Here is an 18,811-nt window from a genome sequence, read left to right on the forward strand (position 1 = left end):
ATCATCTTCACGAAATAACCGAAATGGAAGAAGGTCGTCCACGGCAGAAGATTCCCTAGTAAACTACGTTTACGCTTTGAGGGAAGCCATAGACGAAATGACGGGAGTAGAAGAAGCATTAGTGGACCGTATTAATCATCTGACGGTAGGATTGGAGGGCTGTCTTCGAGAAGTAAACCTCCTGCACCAGAGGTTAAACCTTCTCGCTTCCCTGCATTTGGTTCCCGTGATAACCCAAAGAGCGTGGAATGTAGTACCCGAGGTCATCATTCCGGCCGAATGGCACACCATGCACCAAATGCCTCAACCAAGGGTGGTGTAAGGAGTCCCGGTGAGCATTCCTCCTCAAGACACCGAAGAGAATGAAGCTACCTTCTACCTCCCAAGGGAGATAGAAGAATGGCTTTGAATGACAACCGAGGAGCCGTCGGCTAGAGAGTGTTACTACATCGGGAAGCTATTCCCGAAATTTTTCCTAAATAAGTAGAACCCTTATGATAACCTCATGTATCCCCTAGTTATTTGGCTAACTTAATGTAATATCTCTCTATGTTTGCAATGATATGATGGTTTTTAAGATTGATGAGTGTTTAATGAATAAAACACACTCATGGTGGTACTGGATGAAAAAGGGGAACGAGAAAAATGGACCCATGCACGAAGAACAGAGCAACCCGACACAAATCTCCATCACAGAAGGCTCAACACGGGCCGTGCCCAACCAACACGCCCCCGTGCTGAGCCCCCTGCAGAAAAACACCCAGTTCAGGTAACTGGACACGGGCCGTGTTCAGCGAACACGCCCCCGTGTCCAGGCTTCTGTTTTAATTCTTTAATTTTCGTTACTGGCACCTGACCACGGGGTCGTGCCCGGTCACCACGGGGCCGTGCCCAGGATGCCAGTAACATAAATCTTTGCTTCTTAACCTACTTTTACACATTCCAATCAACCAAAAACCTTATTTTTGGACACATTGAGGACAATGTGTAATTTAAGTGTGGGGGGGATGCTAAAACCTTGAATTTTGCAAATCCTAAATACAAGCCTTACACAAAACTCTATTGGAACCGCTAAACACCCCAAATTTTTTCAAAAACTTTTTCATTTTTTTTATCATTTACTTGTCTTAGTTTAAGTTGGGAATAACAAGTTCTGAAAAAGTTATATTTTTACAAATTTACAACCGATAGCGTCGTGATAACAAAGAACCAACATAAGAAAATTACGAAACGGCATAACAAGTCTAGTTAAAAATTCGATTATATATACTTGATCACATTAAAAACCCATTCCCACAAAAGTGAGTTTTGAGCCTTTATTGAGCATAAAGATATACATATTTAGACTAAATGCTCATTTTTCGTTTCTTGTGTGAATAGCCGCTTGGTTCTTACAACTCTAGAACTTGCCACGACGATACATTCCCGGTCCTTACCAACTTAAACCCAAGTAAGTAAGTGATGGAGGCATTAGGACTAACCATATTTTTCTTTCTAAACCATTATTTTTCCTTTTTTTTACCACCCACCCAAAATCCCCCTAGATAGCCCCTTTGAGCCTAAACCTTTCATTTCATTACCCCAAAACTCTTTTTACCCACCAAAAACCCTTTTTATTTTTACCCTTTATTTTAGTAACAAGCTCGGTTTTTCGTAAACTCGCCTTTTTATGTGAAAAAAAAATGATGACGAAGTCAAAAACAAACAAAAGCTATATAAAAGCTTGTTTGGAGAAATACTTCAAAAAAAAATCACTAAAAACAAGGTATGTCACGAAAACCGACGCTTTTTACGATTTTCGCCCTTTTACTAACCACTAACCCAAACCACCCACCTTTAACCCAAGCCTAACCCTTCACCCCAAAAGTCCTCTTGATATTTACAAAGGTAAAAAGTTAAAAAGGAGGAGGATTGATTGCTTGGCAAGCCTATGGAAGGCGTAAGTTCCATGCCGCTCTCGAGTGATTCACTAAAAATTACACCTTCGGGCGAGTGTTGAGTGATCCCCCGTGAGGTATGTGAACTTGTATATAAATGGAATTTTAATAAGGCATGCTATGCCCGAATAAGTAATTTATCTTATGAAACGTTCAAAATAAATCATAACGAATAGGATTGTAAATAAATAAAAATAAAACTTACAAAGACCTTGGATTCCCGACACTCAAGGACAAGCTAAAAACTTTCTCTTCTACCTATTCCATTTGGGAGTGTAAGCCACATTTAAAGAGTTTTGCTTGAGGACAAGCAAAAGTTCAAGTGTGGGGGTATTTGATGTGTGTAAAATGCAACATATAAATCACATCAATTAAGGCATAAAACTAACCCTTTTTAAGTACTAATGTTGGAAAAAGAGTGTTTTTGTCTTCCTTTTGTATTTTCAGGATGAAATGAGCTAAAAATCACAAAAGAAGCAAAAAGACAACTAATTCTAGCGTAAATACAAGAAAAGGAATAAAAGTAGACTGCCCGAATCCTCAACGGCACCTCCCAAGGCAAAGAAGAGAAAACAGAAGACTGAACACGCCCCGTGTCCAGCGAACACGGGGCCGTGCCCAAGAAGCAGCAGAAAAGACAAACCAGTAGAAGCTTCCATTGCCCACCACGGGGCCGTGTCCAGCGGGCACGGGGGCGCGATGAAAGTACAGCAGGCGCATTAATTGTAATTGCGAATTACAATTAATGAAGAGAGAGAATGTCAGACGGGCACGGGGGCGTGTCCAGCGGACACGGGGCCGTGCCCAGCCTTCTGTTCAGCCTATAAATAGGGGTGCTTGGTTTCATTCCATCTCATCCCTTGGCACACCACCTCTCTCACACTTCATCCACCACCCACCACCACCATAACACCATCATCCACCACCATCATCCATTGTCCATCATAGAGTGTGTGAGTCGTCTCGGGATCCAAGATTGATCGTAAGAGTTCTTGACAATCAAGGCCATGTTTGCCTAAGTCTCTTACATCACTTGGTGAAGACAAGTGTTTAGTATAATACTTTTTATTTTTAATCTTTTGCACTTTTTATTTGGTTTTGTATTAATGACTTTAATAACTAGTTACTTATGTTGAAGGTGATCTTTCCTTATCGTTTGTCCGTGGTGTCTTGGCATTATTTTACTGTCTATATAAAATAAAAGATTTTCACCATTCATATCTCCACGGTCTATATGGAGGTATGTTGGCTACCTTGTCGGGGGTTAAGAGAATGGTTTGGTAAGGGTCTTGCCCTTGTTCAGCGTTTAGAGGTCCTGCTTGGGACCTGGGTCAAATTTAGTAGGATCTCCTTCAATGCCCATAGGTATTGGATGGCGGGGATCCAAACTCTTTGACCCCCTCATAAGTTAACTACTATTAATACTATAACCCGGCTATTTAGGAATGTATCCCTGCTGACTCAGACTACTTAGCCGAGGGTAACGTCACCGCCGAAAGCGGGGCCTACCACAATTTGCATTAATAACTTAATTCATTATCTTTCAATAATCCGACCCTTTAGGATTGTATCCTTGCTGACTCAAACTACTGGGTTGAGGGTAACGTCGCCTTCAAAAGAGGGGCCTACTACAATAACTAAGATAATCTCTTAAACAAGTGCAAAAGTGCGAAAATAATCAAAGGTTATACTAACACACGTGTCGGATCCAAGTGATTCATCTTGTCTATCTGTTTTTATTTTATTTTATTTTTCAGCATTTAGTTAGTTTTTATTTTTCTTAGTTTAAAACATTTTTCTCACTTTTTGATTTGATTAGACGTTGAGGATAAACCGGTATTAAAAGCTCTTGTGTCCTTGGACGACCTCGGTATCTTACCAACACTATACTACGTCCACGATGGGTGCACTTTCCCATATGTGTGTTTAGTGTTAGTAAATATCGTGTTTTATAAATTTAAAACTTGGCTAAAAGTGTAAAAGGGGGCTTAAATATACATCTAAAATATATTACACTACACACGCATCAGCCCCATGCTCAACTCTCTGTAACTCAGAAAATAAAAACTGTCAGTAACAATGCTGGGCGCGGCCCGTGTCCGACAAGGCACGACCCGTGCTGAGCTCTGCAGAAACTGAGAAATCTAAGAAAATCCTAAAAAAACAGAAAAATTAGAAAAAAGATTAGGCCGTTGATTCCTAACTTTCTTAAAATCCATGTGTCCCCGGCAACGGCGCCAAAAACTTGATGCATGTCGTGTGTTATAGGTTTTTATATATATTTTAAGCCCTTTTACACTTTTTAGCCAAGTTTTACATTTATAAAACATGATATTTACTAACACTAAACACACATATGGGCAAGTGCACCACCCATCGTCGACGTAGTATAGTGTTGGTAAGATATCGAGGTCGTCCAACGACACAAGAGCTTTTAGTACCGGTTTATCCTCAACGTCTAATCAAATCAAAAGTTAGAAAAAAAAGGTTTTTAAACTAGAAAAATAAAACTAACTAAAATGCTGAAAAATAAAATAAAAGTAAAAACAGATAGACAAGATGAATCACTTGGATCCGACTCGTGTGTAGTGTAACCTTTGATTATTTCCGCATTTTTGCACTTTTTAAGAGATTATCTTAGTTATTGTAGTAGGCCTCTCTTTTGAAGGTGATGTTACCCTCAACCCAGTAGTTTGAGTCAGCAAGGATACAATCCTAAAGGGTCGCATTATTGAAAGATAATTAATTAAGTTATTAATGCATAATGTGGTAGGCCCCTCTTTTGAAGGTGACGTTACCCTCGGATGGATGATGGATGATGGTGGTGGATGATGGTGTTGTGATGGTGGTGGGTGGTGGGTGAAGTGTGAGAGAGGTGGTGTGCCAAGGGATGGTTTGCAAATGAGCCAAGCACCCCTATTTATAGCCTGAACAACAGCTCGGGCACGGCCCCGTGTCCATCCTCCTTCTCTTTCTTCATTAATTGCAGTTAGTCTGCATTAGTTGACCACGCCCCCGTGTCCGCTTAGCACGACCCCGTGTGCAGAAGCGTATCTGTACTATCAAGATTTCCCTAGATTCTGTGAATCTTAGAGTTGACCACGGCCCCGTGTCCGCTGGGCACGCCCCCGTTGTGGGTGATAGAAGCTTCTATAACTTTGTCTTTTCTGCTGACACTTGGGCATGCCCCCGTGCTCAGTGAGCACGGGGCGTGTTCAGTCTTCTGTTCTCTTGTTTTTGCTTGGGAAGATGCTGTCGGGGGGTCGGGCATGCCACGTTTATTCCTTTTCTTGTATTTATGTTAGATTTAGCTGCATTTTTGCTTCTTTTGTTCATTTGAGCTCATTTAATCCTGAAAATACAAAAGGAAGACAAAAACACACTTTTTCCAACATTATTACTAAAAAATGGTTAGTTTTATGCCACAATTGATGTAATTTATATGTTGCATTTTGTGCACATCAATGGGTAACCCCCGAAATCTTGTTTGAGAGATTGCCTGATTCTGAGATACTAGGTCTTTATACTATTTGATATCTGGGGTATTATACCTAGTCTTCTGATATTGCGGAAGCAATGGCCTAGACTTCGTATAATACTTTATGCGCTTTAAAAGCTTACCCTCAGCATAAAAATTGAAAAATATCAAAAGATATGAATCAATTGCAGTTGAAGAAAAGATTCCCTAAAGGGAACACACCTAAAGTCGAGCCTTCATCTCTTTGACTGAACGAAAGTTCATACCTGAGCTCTCAAGGTCTCGCACTAACCCAGATATAGATATCAAATTGGTATACTGACCTGTAAGACTGGATCTAGGGAATTTTGATACGGGAGTACATTCTGAGGTGGGACACGCGAATAAGTTTAAGTCTTTAAAACACTAAATCCGTATCTCGAATCGATTGAAACTTGTGAAGTTTAAGTGGACAACAATACTGACAATCAGAATTGAATTTGTTTAGAACTTAAAGTCTAAAAAGGTCAACGATGTTAGTGATTTGTCTCAAAAACTGATATGATCCTCTTACACAAACTCACAAAAATATGTCAGTAAATATTTCTTTACTGCTGTTCATTAAAGAAAAAACCCAAAAAAAATGTGTTTTAGCATAAAATTTTGAAAAAATCAAAAAGATTTTATTTCATCTTATTTTCGACAACTGATGTTGAAAAGTTGATTTTCAAAATTCCGAGTGCTAAACATGATGGACAACAGGGTTGGGAGAGTTTGTTTGAAATGAGAAATGATTTTGAAATGATTAAATGGTTCATTAATTTGAAACCAAATTTGAGTGTTACGAATACAAGTGGCTTATTTGAAAAATGTTAAACGATATCTACAAGTGAATTCTAAATTTGTTAAATCTTAACAAATGTGAAATTTACTTTTGGGTAGAGTATGTGTAGATAGAAGATTCCAGACTGCGATCCCAGCTTATTGAAAGGGGGAGTCTGAAGATGTAAGAGCTAGATACAGATCTTGGAATAGAGCTCGAAATAGAAGTTGCTGATGCTGATAAACTTGAAGAATCAAGAGATCTGATTAAGAGAGGATAGAGCCAGGTTGAGTTTCTGGAAAAGAAAGAGAAAGATTGAGGATCTTACAGAGAAAGATACTTTGGAGAGAGCGTGAAGACTTGTTGGTGCACTACATCTGTTGATTTCGTCTTAGATCGAGTCTTTCCTTGTAATGTATAGATTAGGGCGCGTTTTACGAGAAACTGGAGAGTTTACGTGTTTTAGAGTGTAGGTCCGCTTATACGGACATAGTAGGTTCTCTTTTGTGTCAGGTCCACTTATTCAGACATAATAGGTTAGCTTATTCGTCAGGTCCGCTTATACGGACATGCCGTATAAGGGAACCTATCAGGTTCGCTTATATGGACATGTCGTATAAGAGAACCTCCTCACCTATATATACCACAAAAGAGGACCTCATTTGTAACTTCTGAAATTCCATACCGAGGTGCTGCCGGTGTGAGAATCGATTGTAAACGCTGTCAAATTAATCAACAAAGAGAATTAAGAGAATATCTAGCTGTTTCTACGTCAGGTACTTGTTTTCCACACCTGTATCTGATCAAACTCCTCTGATTGACTCCTTCGGGTCAGAATCCGATCCTACAAGTGGTATCAGAGCTTCAGGAGGAGGAGTTCTACATAGATTTGCTGGATTTCATTGCATATTCTTACTTCTACACCTTCTTTCTTCGTCAGACCGAGATTTCACGGTCCGTTTCAGCTGATTTTTGGATATGTTGTGCGTGTATACCTGATCTACAACCCTACCAAGTTTTAGATCGAAACTCCTAGCCGTTTAGGAGAAATCAAGGTTTTTCGGTTCGTTTTCGCGTCAAACTTACAGGTCCGCTCGTATGTACATCTATAGATTCGCTCCAAAGTATCACATTTGGTTCGATTTTTTCGTCATATTTAAGGCAGATCCGCTCCAAATTAACATGTTTGGTTCGCTTTTTCGAACAAATTGTGGTCCGCTTATTGATTCAGTTGTGGTCCGCTTATAGTGTTTGACAGGTTCGCTCATTGGTCAGTTTTTGTGGTCCGCTCCTAAGAATCAGTGGTTGGTTCGCTTATTTGACACTGGTGAGGTCCGCTTATAGGATATCAATAGATAGTATCACTCATAAATACATCCAGTAAGGTTCGCTTTTTGAGTCATCGTCATCACTGTGATTTCAGTGAATCAAATCTGACAGAACTTATGCGATATTGATTTAATTGTCAAGAGTTATGGTCAGCCATTAATTGCATGACGTCAGTTTGCATATGATGATTGATTTGAGGTTTAATATAGTGTCAGATTTATTAAAGGTCCAACCATAAGTGCCGCCCACTACTTATTATTGGCCCAATCTTCTTTGTCTGTCACATTTGAAAATATTAATTGCATATTAAATCAAGTTCACAGGTATTGTTGTCAGCTACATAATCGATCCATTAAAGTGTTGTCACATACTGAATGATAAACAACCCATGTGATTAAATAAAAAGGTTGTCGGCCATTGTTGATAAGAGCGGTGCAAGAAAAGCGATACAACTAGAATTTTGAGGTCCAATCACAAGCACACGTATACTTGCCATAGAATCACGTGCATGAGCTCAGGTTATTAGAATTTTGTATTACGTATACTTGCACGTGTGGGTCAGGTGAGTTCAATCACAGACTCACTTTAATTTTGTAAAAGTGATCAAGTTTTGAGGCTCAATAAGGTCCAATCACTTTCTGTTAACAGTTTAGAGATTTAAAAATAAAATGGATACAAGTGTTGCATATCGGCCCATGTGATTGGTTGGGTTAAGCAGCCCATGTGATTGGTTGGGTTAAGTGGTCCAATCAGCAAGTTATATAAAAGGCCATGTGATTGCCGCCCATTTAATAAAAGTCCATGTATATTGTCGGCTATTAATGGTTCAATGAGCATGAAATTGTTTTAATCAAGTTGACTGATATGTGTATAAAAGGTTCAATGAGCATGAAATTGTGATGGGATTTGTCAGATAGAGTTGATTAAAAATTGTTTTGGGTTTTGTTGGGCAAGAAAGGTTGCTTGGGTTAGTTTGTGTTGTGTTTTTTAGCTCAGTTGGCACAAAATTCAAGACATATCAATTGGAAGTCGGGCAAGGTCGTTTGAAAGTCTATCAGTTCGTTCGTAGTAAATCTGGTCGTTTGAGTTTAATCCGTTAGTTCGCGTGTTTTGACAAGTTAAATCTCAGTTCGCATCAATTTCAGTCCGTACAGTTTGTCAACATTCGGTCCGCACAGAATATTCATCGGTTCGAGTATCAGTATTATACTGTTATTTGACAATTTTTTAAACTGATTGTGTTGCATTTGTTTGTGTTTCGTCAGGTATTTCAAGATCGTCAGGCGAATTTGAGATCGTCAAGTGATACAAGACTGAAGCATGGATTCTGAATTTTACAACGCGTTCGCTACAACTCCTGCTAGTCCGACCGACATTGCTAAGAACATGACAATGGAGAATGAAACCGGAACGATGCAAAAACCCCCGAAACTAATGGGAATTGAAGATTATCACGGATGGAAGAAACGTTTCGAGAATTGGGTGCAGGCGAATCATCTAAAAGCTTGGGAGAGCATCGAAACTGAATATGTTAGACCACAAAGCGCTATGAATGTCGATAAAATCATTTCTGAATTCACTGATCAAGAGAGAGAAAGTTATAAAGGTGAGAAAATGATGATCAATCTGTTACAGCAAGCAGTAAAGGAGGATATATTTGTATTGCTTCAACATGATGACAATGCGTACTCTATCTGGGAAGCTCTTAAGAAGAAATTTGAGGGAAGTACTGAGATGCTTCAGAGTAAAGCAGCATTGCTGAAAAAGGAGTTTGAGTTGTTTACGTGTATGCCTGGTGAGACAACCAAGACTCTTATTGAAAGATACTGTCATCTTGTTCGCACCATGTCACAGTTGAAAATTACAAATACTCCAGCTGAATGGGTTGAGAAGCTTGCTGATGCGTTACCGCAAAAGGAATGGGGCACATATCTGATGATATTGAAGAATTCCGGACAGTTTAGCAGGCTATCTATTGCACAGTTTATCGAGAAACTGGAGGCACAAGATCTAGAGCAGCAGAAAATTGCCAGAATGAACAGTTCTACTCATCAACAAGATATCAAATTGTACTATAAAGGAAATGTTCAAACTGTCGAAGCCAGTCCAAAGATACAAACTGCATTTAGTGCTGGAAATCAGTCTCCGCCTAGCAGTCAAGGATCAGTCAATACTAGTGGGTTCTCAACAGTAAATCCTCCAAGTGCTAAAAATACATCAGTTGGAAATGGTCATCTGTTACAATGCAATGTGGCTCTACATCTTTAAAACGGACAGAATTATACTGAAGAAATTGTAAAAAGTCATATGGGATTACTGGTCACTGCATTGGAAGCTTATGAAGGGTTGATTGCAGGAAGAATTGGCAATCCAATGCTGACAAAAGAAGATTATGACCAGATCGATGCAGAGGAGCTAGAATTGATGGACATCAAGTGGGCCTTGGCAAGTGTTTTGAGGAGAGCTGAAAAGTTTAGATTGATTACAGGGAGAACTGATTTCTTGGATGCAAACCTTTCTAACTTAGGATTTGATAAATCTAAAGTTGTTTGTTTTCTGGGAAAGATGATTATTATAGAAAAACCATTTATCAGCAAATCACTCATCAACCGCATCAACAAAAAGAACCTCAAACGGCACATGGAAGAATGATCGAGGATGCAAACAGGAAAGCTTATTATGGCATCATTGATCAAGATGATGAGAAAATCGCTGAAGGTTTTAGCTGGGACAAGTTTATTCCAGCTGATTCAAATGTTAAAGCGTTCATTGCACATATTATTCGAAAGCCAGAAATGCTGAAGGAATGGATGGAAGTGTTATCTGATGAAGAGAAGAGTGAAGATGAAGGATCTGTTTCTTCTGAAAATAGTTCATCAGAAACAAGTGATAGTGATGAAGAGATTGAACAGATTAATATTGGAAAAACTCACTTATCTTCTGATAGCTTTGAATTTTATTTTGCAGAAAAACTGAAGAAACTGAAAGAGAGGAAAGCTGCAAAAGAAATGAAGGAAATCAAAGTGATTGAGAAGATTGTGGAAGTTGAAAAGAGAGTTGAAGTCGAGAAGATCGTTGAAGTCACAAAACCTTGTCTTACATGTTTAGAGTCTTGTAAACAATGTATAGAAAAAGACGAGAGGTTTAGTGAGTTAGAAAAGTTGAAAGAACAGTTGTTATTTGATGTAAAAAACTTGAAAAAGTCGTATGATGTATTGAATAGGCATGTGAATGGTCTGGAGAAGACTAACTCAGAAAGAGAGAAAGCTTTGAAGATGTTGAATGCTACCATGATGACAAAGCAAAAAGAGATCAACATGTACATAGAAGAATGTGCAAAGTTGAAGAAAGAGTTGGAGAATGAAGCAGCTGAGAATGAAAGAATCAGAAGATTGCTGCAAAGTTACAAAGGTTGTGACTACGTAATGGATAGAATTTATCCAACAGTTGAAGGTTTCGAGGCATTTAAAGATGAACAGCCAAAGAAGAGAACGGATACTGGTAAGAAACAGGGTGTCTGTTATAATAAGTGTCCGCCTCCGATTTGGGAAGGGTACTCGCCTAGAAAACCCAATGAGGAAGAACTAAAACAGGCGGTCAATATTAAGCTAGAATCCGAGATAACTGATGTTTTACCGGACAATATTGACGTCACGTTCACAGCGTCCGACACAGATCATGAGTCCGAACTGATAAAACGAGTAGTCGATCAGGTGTTGGATAAGGATGAGGAGTCAGAGTCAAAGTCCGAGTCCGAAAGTTCGTGTCAGTCAGTCAGGAGTTCGTCCGAAGAGTTCGAAATCATCGGGAAAACAGGTTTATAGTAAAGAATTTTTGCTATAAAAAACTAATTTGAATGACGAAACGTTTGAAGTTGCATATACTTTGAATGGTTCTGACAAATTATATTTTGATAAAGAGTTTCCAATAAGAGGTGTTAAACCAGAAATGATTAAAAAGGTTTTCAAACTAACAGAAATTAATATTTCTGAAATAAAAGATGAAAATCTTATTGTAAAACCTAAATTTTACACCTCAAGAGTTCAACAACGACTAAACAAGAAAAAAGGTTACAATTCTGGTTCGGGTTTTCAAAAGAATCCAAATCAAAATCGTAGCTACAAAAAGAAAGGACTTGGTTTTACTCCACCAGAAAACTATAAAAACAGAAAATTTTCTAAAACAAATACAAAATTTGTTTCAGGTACAAGCTCGGAAGAGGAAGCAAAAAGCTCATTCTGGAAACAAACAAATCAAGAATTTCTTGCTGAGAAGAGAAAGAATGGAGCTTACGTGAAGAGAGAAACCAGAACCTGTTTCCGATGCAATGAAGCTGGTCACATTGCATGGAATTGTCCGAAAGCGACAAACATTAAACAGGGAGTTTCTGGAAAAATGAAAGAAGTTGTTGTTGATAAAACCGAACCACCAACTGAAAAATTTAAAGTTTTCAAAAATTCAACATTTGAAGTTGGTGAGTGTTCGAAGAGATTTTACAAGCGTAGTGTAAAACTTGACAACCAAAAATGGGTTGTTAAGAAATCTGAGGTAAAAACTGGCGATGAATCTGATTCCACAAAATCAGAAGAGCCACAGTTTGATGAGAGTGATGAAAACTCAGTTCCTTCAATGGATGACGAGAACTTTCCACCATTGAGGACTGAGAATTTTAAGAGAAAAGTTGGAAAGACTAAAATCTCAAATCAGGATTTTTCTGAAAAAGATAATTTTGATGTTGAGAAGGCTTTTAATGGGAATGTAAAGAAAATTTTCGGAGAAATGGTTGATAGGAAGGTGAAAGGGGTAAAAGACTTCTATGCTACAAAGAAAGCAACTTACACCCCAACAAAATCCGAATTGAAATCACCCAAGGCTGGTCAGGCTTGGGTGGACATTTTCTTCGTTTGAAAAACCTGACTTGCCGGAGATCCCAAGTTTGTAATCGTGGATCAGGAATCGGCATCATTCATGTATTATGAATTTGTATGAAAAATTCTTAAAATTGTTAAAACTTTACAGGTTGAATGACTACGCCGGAGCTTCCAGGTTGGTAAGTGCGAAGCAGGAATCGGCATTTTGTATATACATACAAGTGGTATTGTATGGTTATTTTACAAGTGGTACAGGTTGCTTAATTGCAAAATAGTGAATCAGGGACATTAAGTTGTTCTTGATTTACTAACTCATGATATTACAAAGAACAAGATGATGAACCATATCCCCGATTTTAACAAAGTGATAAACCTACAAGTGGTTTTTATCTTAACAAAATCATTTTCCGGAAAAAACATTTTGATTAAAACAAACTTAAGTGTTTTGAAATCTAAATGAGAAAATGATTTGTGAAAGGGGGAGTTCAGATTGTTTATGCCTAGTGAATGGAGAATTGAGGCGATTTGATATTAGTTGTCAAGTTTCTGTACAGTTTGTGTTGTTTTCTATGTTTTCAAGTGGGTCAAGAATCTAGTTATTTTCAAATTTCCTTTGAAATGTGTTTGCATTTTAGGGGGAGTAGATATTTCTGAAAAATCCAAAAACATTAGAAAATTTGAAAAAGCTAAAAACATGATAAAATTCAAAATGAGTTTCGTTGTGAAAAGAGGAAATGATAGTACATCAGTGAGCTGTCACAACATGCTAAAGAAATGTAAAGTAAAATTGTGATAAATAATCTCACTGTGGATATGCCAGTAGGTTTTTACACATTTAGTAGAGTGTGACGAGATATAAACCTAAAATTCAAACTTGCTTGTTCTGTGGGTTAACACAAACTTGGATATATAGGTAACCCCTGAAATCTTGTTTGAAAGGTCCCTTATTCTGAGATACTAGGTCTTTATGCTCAGTGATATCTGGGGTATTATCCCGGGACTTCTGCTGTATGGAAGTACTGACCTAGTCCCCGGATAATGCTTTCCGCAAATGCTTGAAACATAGCATCGCCCTCAGCAAGCTGATGAAACAATAAAATTGATAGTCGCTGCTGTTGAAATCAAAAGATCCTCTAAAGGGGACACACCGAAAAGTCGAAGCCGTCATCTCTCTGCGTATACGAAAGTATCGACCTGAGCTCTCACGGCCCTCGCATTTAACCCCTGAACAGATATCATTTGTGGTATACTCACCTGTAAGACTGAATATTGGGATCTGGATACGGGAGTATATTCAAGTAGTGGGACACACGGATAAGTTTAAGTTCTTAAGACATTAATATCGTATCTCGGGTCAGTTGAAGTTTGTGTGAAAATTTAAATGGACAAACATACTGACAATCTAGGTGAATTGTTTAGAACTTAAAATGAAATGAAGCTTAACGGTGTTGGTGACTTGTCTCATAAACTGATATGATCCTCTTACACGAACTCACAAAAATATTGTTTGTAAATATTTCTTTACTGCATTACATTTTCTTTATTTTAAAATCCAAAAAGATTTTCAGTGTGTTTTAGCATAAAGTTTCAAAAATTCAAAAAGATTTTCGACAACTGGTATTGGAAAGTTGATTTTCAAAATTCCGAGTGCTAAACATGATGAGCAATATTTGAGGGGGAGTGTATGTTTGGAATCAAATGTTTTCATAATTTAGCCTTTCAGGTGGTTCATCAATATTGTCACTGATAAAGTTTCAGTTTGGTTTGAGGAAGAGTTTGTTTTAGTGCATACACTTTATTCTAAATTGTAAAACTTATGTTTTGGGTAGAGAATTTGCAGGATAAGATACGAAGCTGTTAGATGAAAAGACAGACAACGATCCTGAAGATGTTACTGAAGAACAAAGGAATACCAGTAAATCGAGAGGGGGAGTCTGAAGATAGAGAGAAAGAAAAGCCCAGAGACTGATCAAGACTGAAGATGTGAAGACACAGCATTGTTGTGACTCGATAGTCAACTCCATCAACATCCGAGGGGGAGTCTGTTGCTGCACTACATCTGTTGATTTCGTCTTAGATCGAGTCTTTCCTTGTAATGTATAGATTAGGGCGCGTTTTACGAGAAAACTGGACAGTTTACGTGTTTTAGAGTGTAGGTCCACTTATACGGACATAGTAGGTTCTCTTTTGTGTCAGGTCCACTTATTCGGACATAATAGGTTAGCTTATTCGTCAGGTCCGCTTATACGGACATGCCGTATAAGGAACCTATCAGGTTCGCTTATATGGACATGCCGTATAAGAGAACCTCCTCACCTATATATACCACAAAAGAGGACCTCATTTGTAACTTCTGAAATTCCATACCGAGGTGCTGCCGGTGTGAGAATCGATTGTAAACGCTGTCAAATTAATCAACAAAGAGAATTAAGAGAATATCTAGCTGTTTCTACGTCAGGTACTTGTTTTCCGCACCTGTATCTGATCAAACTCCTCTGATTGACTCGTTCGGGTCAGAATCCGATCCTACAAGACTGATCAAGACTGAAGACTCGACACACTGAAGATTCGTCATCATCCAAGGGGGAGTTTGTTGGTGCATATGTCTGTTGACTTCGTCTTGTATCGAGTCTTGTAACTAGATAGATAGACCAAGACACGTTGTACGAAAGTAACGAGAAATAGGTCGGAACAAGCCACCTCGTGCGAGGTGACCAGTTCGTGCGACCTGGCCAGGTCGTGCGAACTGGACACCAGTTCGTGTGGACTGTTTCATGCGATCTGGCTGTTCCTATAAATAGAGGGTCTTGGGATTTCATTTGTAACTTTCTGATTCCGGTAGCGAAGCTCTGCCGAAGTGTCTCCAGCTCGTGTAAAGTTGTTATATCAATACAATCGACAGTTAATCTACTTCTAAGTGTATATCAAGCTGATTGAAGATCAAATCAATGAATTCCGCCTCTGATTTGGTCTAGAACTCTTCTGATCGACTCGTTTTGATCGATTCCCCGATCCTACATTAAGGTTCTGATCTCGTGACCATCATTAGGTTTGATATGGTTTTACACTAAAACGTATTCCAATCTGTTAAATTAAATGTTTAACGATCAGAAAAACTCTGATCCATAAACTTACTATCAAATAAGATGTTTAAACATCAGAAGATTCAGAACTATAAAGTAGATGCTTAGTTATCAGAATGCTTAGAATCAAGAGGCTTGTTTAATCAAGACTATATGCTAACAAGGTGAGTCATTCTATTTTTATTAAAGTGCTTTCCAAAACCCTAAATGTTTTCATGTTATACTTATAGTGATTAAGTCTTTGTTATCTTAAATTACTGCATGTATGTGGGGTTTTGTATACACTACTTATCAAGCATCACTATTAGGTGAACAGACCTAAATAGTGATAAACGTCACTTTTGGGTGAACGGACCCATTAGTGATATGACCACAGTCACAGATCCGGTCGAGTGACAACTCGGTCAGATAATTATAAGATAGAAACAATTGTAATCGCTCTTAATACTGTATATTATAACAATGTGTCTTTTGTACAAATTGAATGTACTCGCCAGTATTTCCTGCTGACCAAATGTTTTTAAAACGCGTTTCAGGTGAATACAGTAGATTGGAATAAGAGTTGTGATACGGCACCAACAGGCTTACAGAAGTGGCTTATTTTATCAGTTAAATTAGATTAAGAAAAGTTGTTTTATGTATTCGGGTTTATCCCATATTAAAGCTACCTTTGCAAAACATGGGTTTATCCCTATCTTTTTAATAAATAAAATCCGGTGTTTTCTAAACTCTGGTATTTTCCTAACTCACGGTCCTGATGAAATTTTCCGCTGCAATATTTTTCAAAATAACCACCGGTACCACTTGACTTCCCGCGGCTCCCGCTCCCAGGGTGGGGTCGGGACTGTGACAGTAGACTTGTAACACCCCGAAAATGGGTTTGATAGTCAAACCACGTTAATAATAATGAACGGGTGAAATACCGTTAGTGGTAAAAATTAACCCGGTAAATATTATGATTTAAATAAATAATCTTAATGTTAATTAAAAAGAAGAATAAACGCATTGAGAAGATAAAGTTTATAAGAGGCTCGAGTTAACGGGACTTAAAATAAAACGGGTTACAACTCCCTGAACCAACTAAGTTAACTAGGAATAATTAACCTAGTTAGTAATGTGTAATTAAGTGATAAAGTATGAGTTATAGCTTCATTTGATCAAAATGAAACATGAGGGACTAATATGGCCAAGTGGGTAAATTAGTTTTATTAAAAAACAAAAATTAGACACAACACACACATTAAGTGTGTGTGTGCGTACGGCCAGGAGAAAGAAACAAGGGGTGAAACCCTTGTTCAAGCTCAAAACCCAAAATTGAAGGTCAATTCAAGACCCGAATTGAAGCACGAACACACATATAAACGATCACTAAGTCAAGGGGATCATAAGGTATGTCGTAAAACCTAAATTGGTTAAAGTTGAAATTCCAGACAAGTAGGTTACTTGCAAATAAATTGATGGATTATGATCCAAAGATGAAAGTAGATGTCTATGTATGCCCAATTTCGTTAGATATGATGAAATTATGAAGTACTTGATGTAAGGTTACTTCTAAGTGATGAACAAGTAGATTATCAAGTTGGTTTTGATAATATGATAAAGTTATGATATAATCATGTTTAAAACCATCATGGATGGTAGTATTAGAAAGGATACTTGAACAAATTATGAGTTTAAGTATATGTTCATAGTTGCCATGAAATGGGTTAAGTATATTATGATGAAATTAGTGATTTTATTCATGTATATGGATGTTTGAAATCATGATATCTATTAGTTGATATGTAGAAATTTTAAAAAGTCAAACTGACCTATAATACGATGAATGATGATTTTGATATAAAATGTGTAAGGTGGAATAATCGTATTAAACTATGATTAATCTAACCACCTTGTGAATGATGAATGATAGTTTGACGCTTAACAAGCTAGGTGGAAGCTTGGGAAGGAAGCAGGTCAAACAAATTAAGTATGGAAGAAAAGCGTAGTTTGGATGCAAGGTAAGTAAAGCTTATACCTTTTGTAGGATACGTATTTATTTTATAAGCTATAAATACGACAAAGGTAATATCCGAAATATGGGTTCCGACGCGAATGATACGGGTCGGAACAAATATAAATGATAAAAACCATGGTTTATGGTAAAAGGGGAGAAATGGTGATTAGTAATGAAATGATTAAGATTTAATGAGTTTTCTTTAAGGTTACCTTATAGTGTAACTAGTAATGAGAAAAAGGGGTAAAATGGAAATTTAGTCAAGTGTTGACTAATGTAAGTTGAGGTTAAAAGGATACCCATGGCGTAAGCCAAAATGGGTTAAATATGTAAGAAAAAGAATTTATGAAAAAGGATCTTGTGGTAAAATCCGTAATGGGTCGGATGCGTGAATTGGAAATTAAATACCATGTTTTTATAAATATAAATGTTTGGTCATTTAGGCCAAACGGGTCAAATGGTGGTGATAACACCATTTGACAATATCGACTAATGTTTGGTTGTCAAGTCATATATTCACAGGAGCGAATAGCAATTGGATAATTGCGTCGCTATAAAGTAGCGGCTAATAAAAGCGAGGTATAAAACGGGTCTATATGTTGACTCGAGCCAGGTACGCGTATATAAGATTTATAGTTAAACGTGCAATGTTGGTCAACTATCTTAGTGAAAGACCTTCGTCATAAAAGGAAGGACTAAAGTTGACCAAAACGCCCTTGATGGATAAATCAGGCAAACGACCCTTAAGGGTTGTTTAGAAACATGTATTATGATAATGTAAGCCTTAGATGGACATAAAAGTTATAGGCATAATCCTTCACGGGTTAAACGCCTAAAATGAGTCTTTTCTGTAAAATGACTAACCGAAGGGTAATATTCGGGATAATTGATTTATTATAGCAAATCCACCACAATAATAGTTATGGTGGAATATAAGTAGATATTTTAATGTGGAAATGTGAAGTGTGAAAAGAGAAGAGCAAGATTGATGGTTAAATGCATAAAAATCCTCTAAACGGGTCAAAATGAATTACGCGCATAACTCGAAAACTGGTTGCGTAATTCATTAAGGATTAAGTATAAGTTAAAGATTTGGAGTTAAATAAGTAGTATATGGTTTTATAATAATTGAGAAACAAGTTTGGGTTAATAGATCATGAAACGGGTCAAAAGTTTCAAAGTTTAATTTTAAGCCGAGGTCTTGAAATCTAGAATTTTGTGTATTCAGATGTCGGTTGATAACTCCATTTGATGGAGAATTAAATTACGATCTCGTAGGAAGAAACGGATTCGTAAAACAGATATGTATATTGAA

Source organism: Helianthus annuus, chromosome 10 (assembly GCF_002127325.2).
Source record: "Helianthus annuus cultivar XRQ/B chromosome 10, HanXRQr2.0-SUNRISE, whole genome shotgun sequence".
NCBI classification, from domain to species: domain Eukaryota; kingdom Viridiplantae; phylum Streptophyta; class Magnoliopsida; order Asterales; family Asteraceae; genus Helianthus; species Helianthus annuus.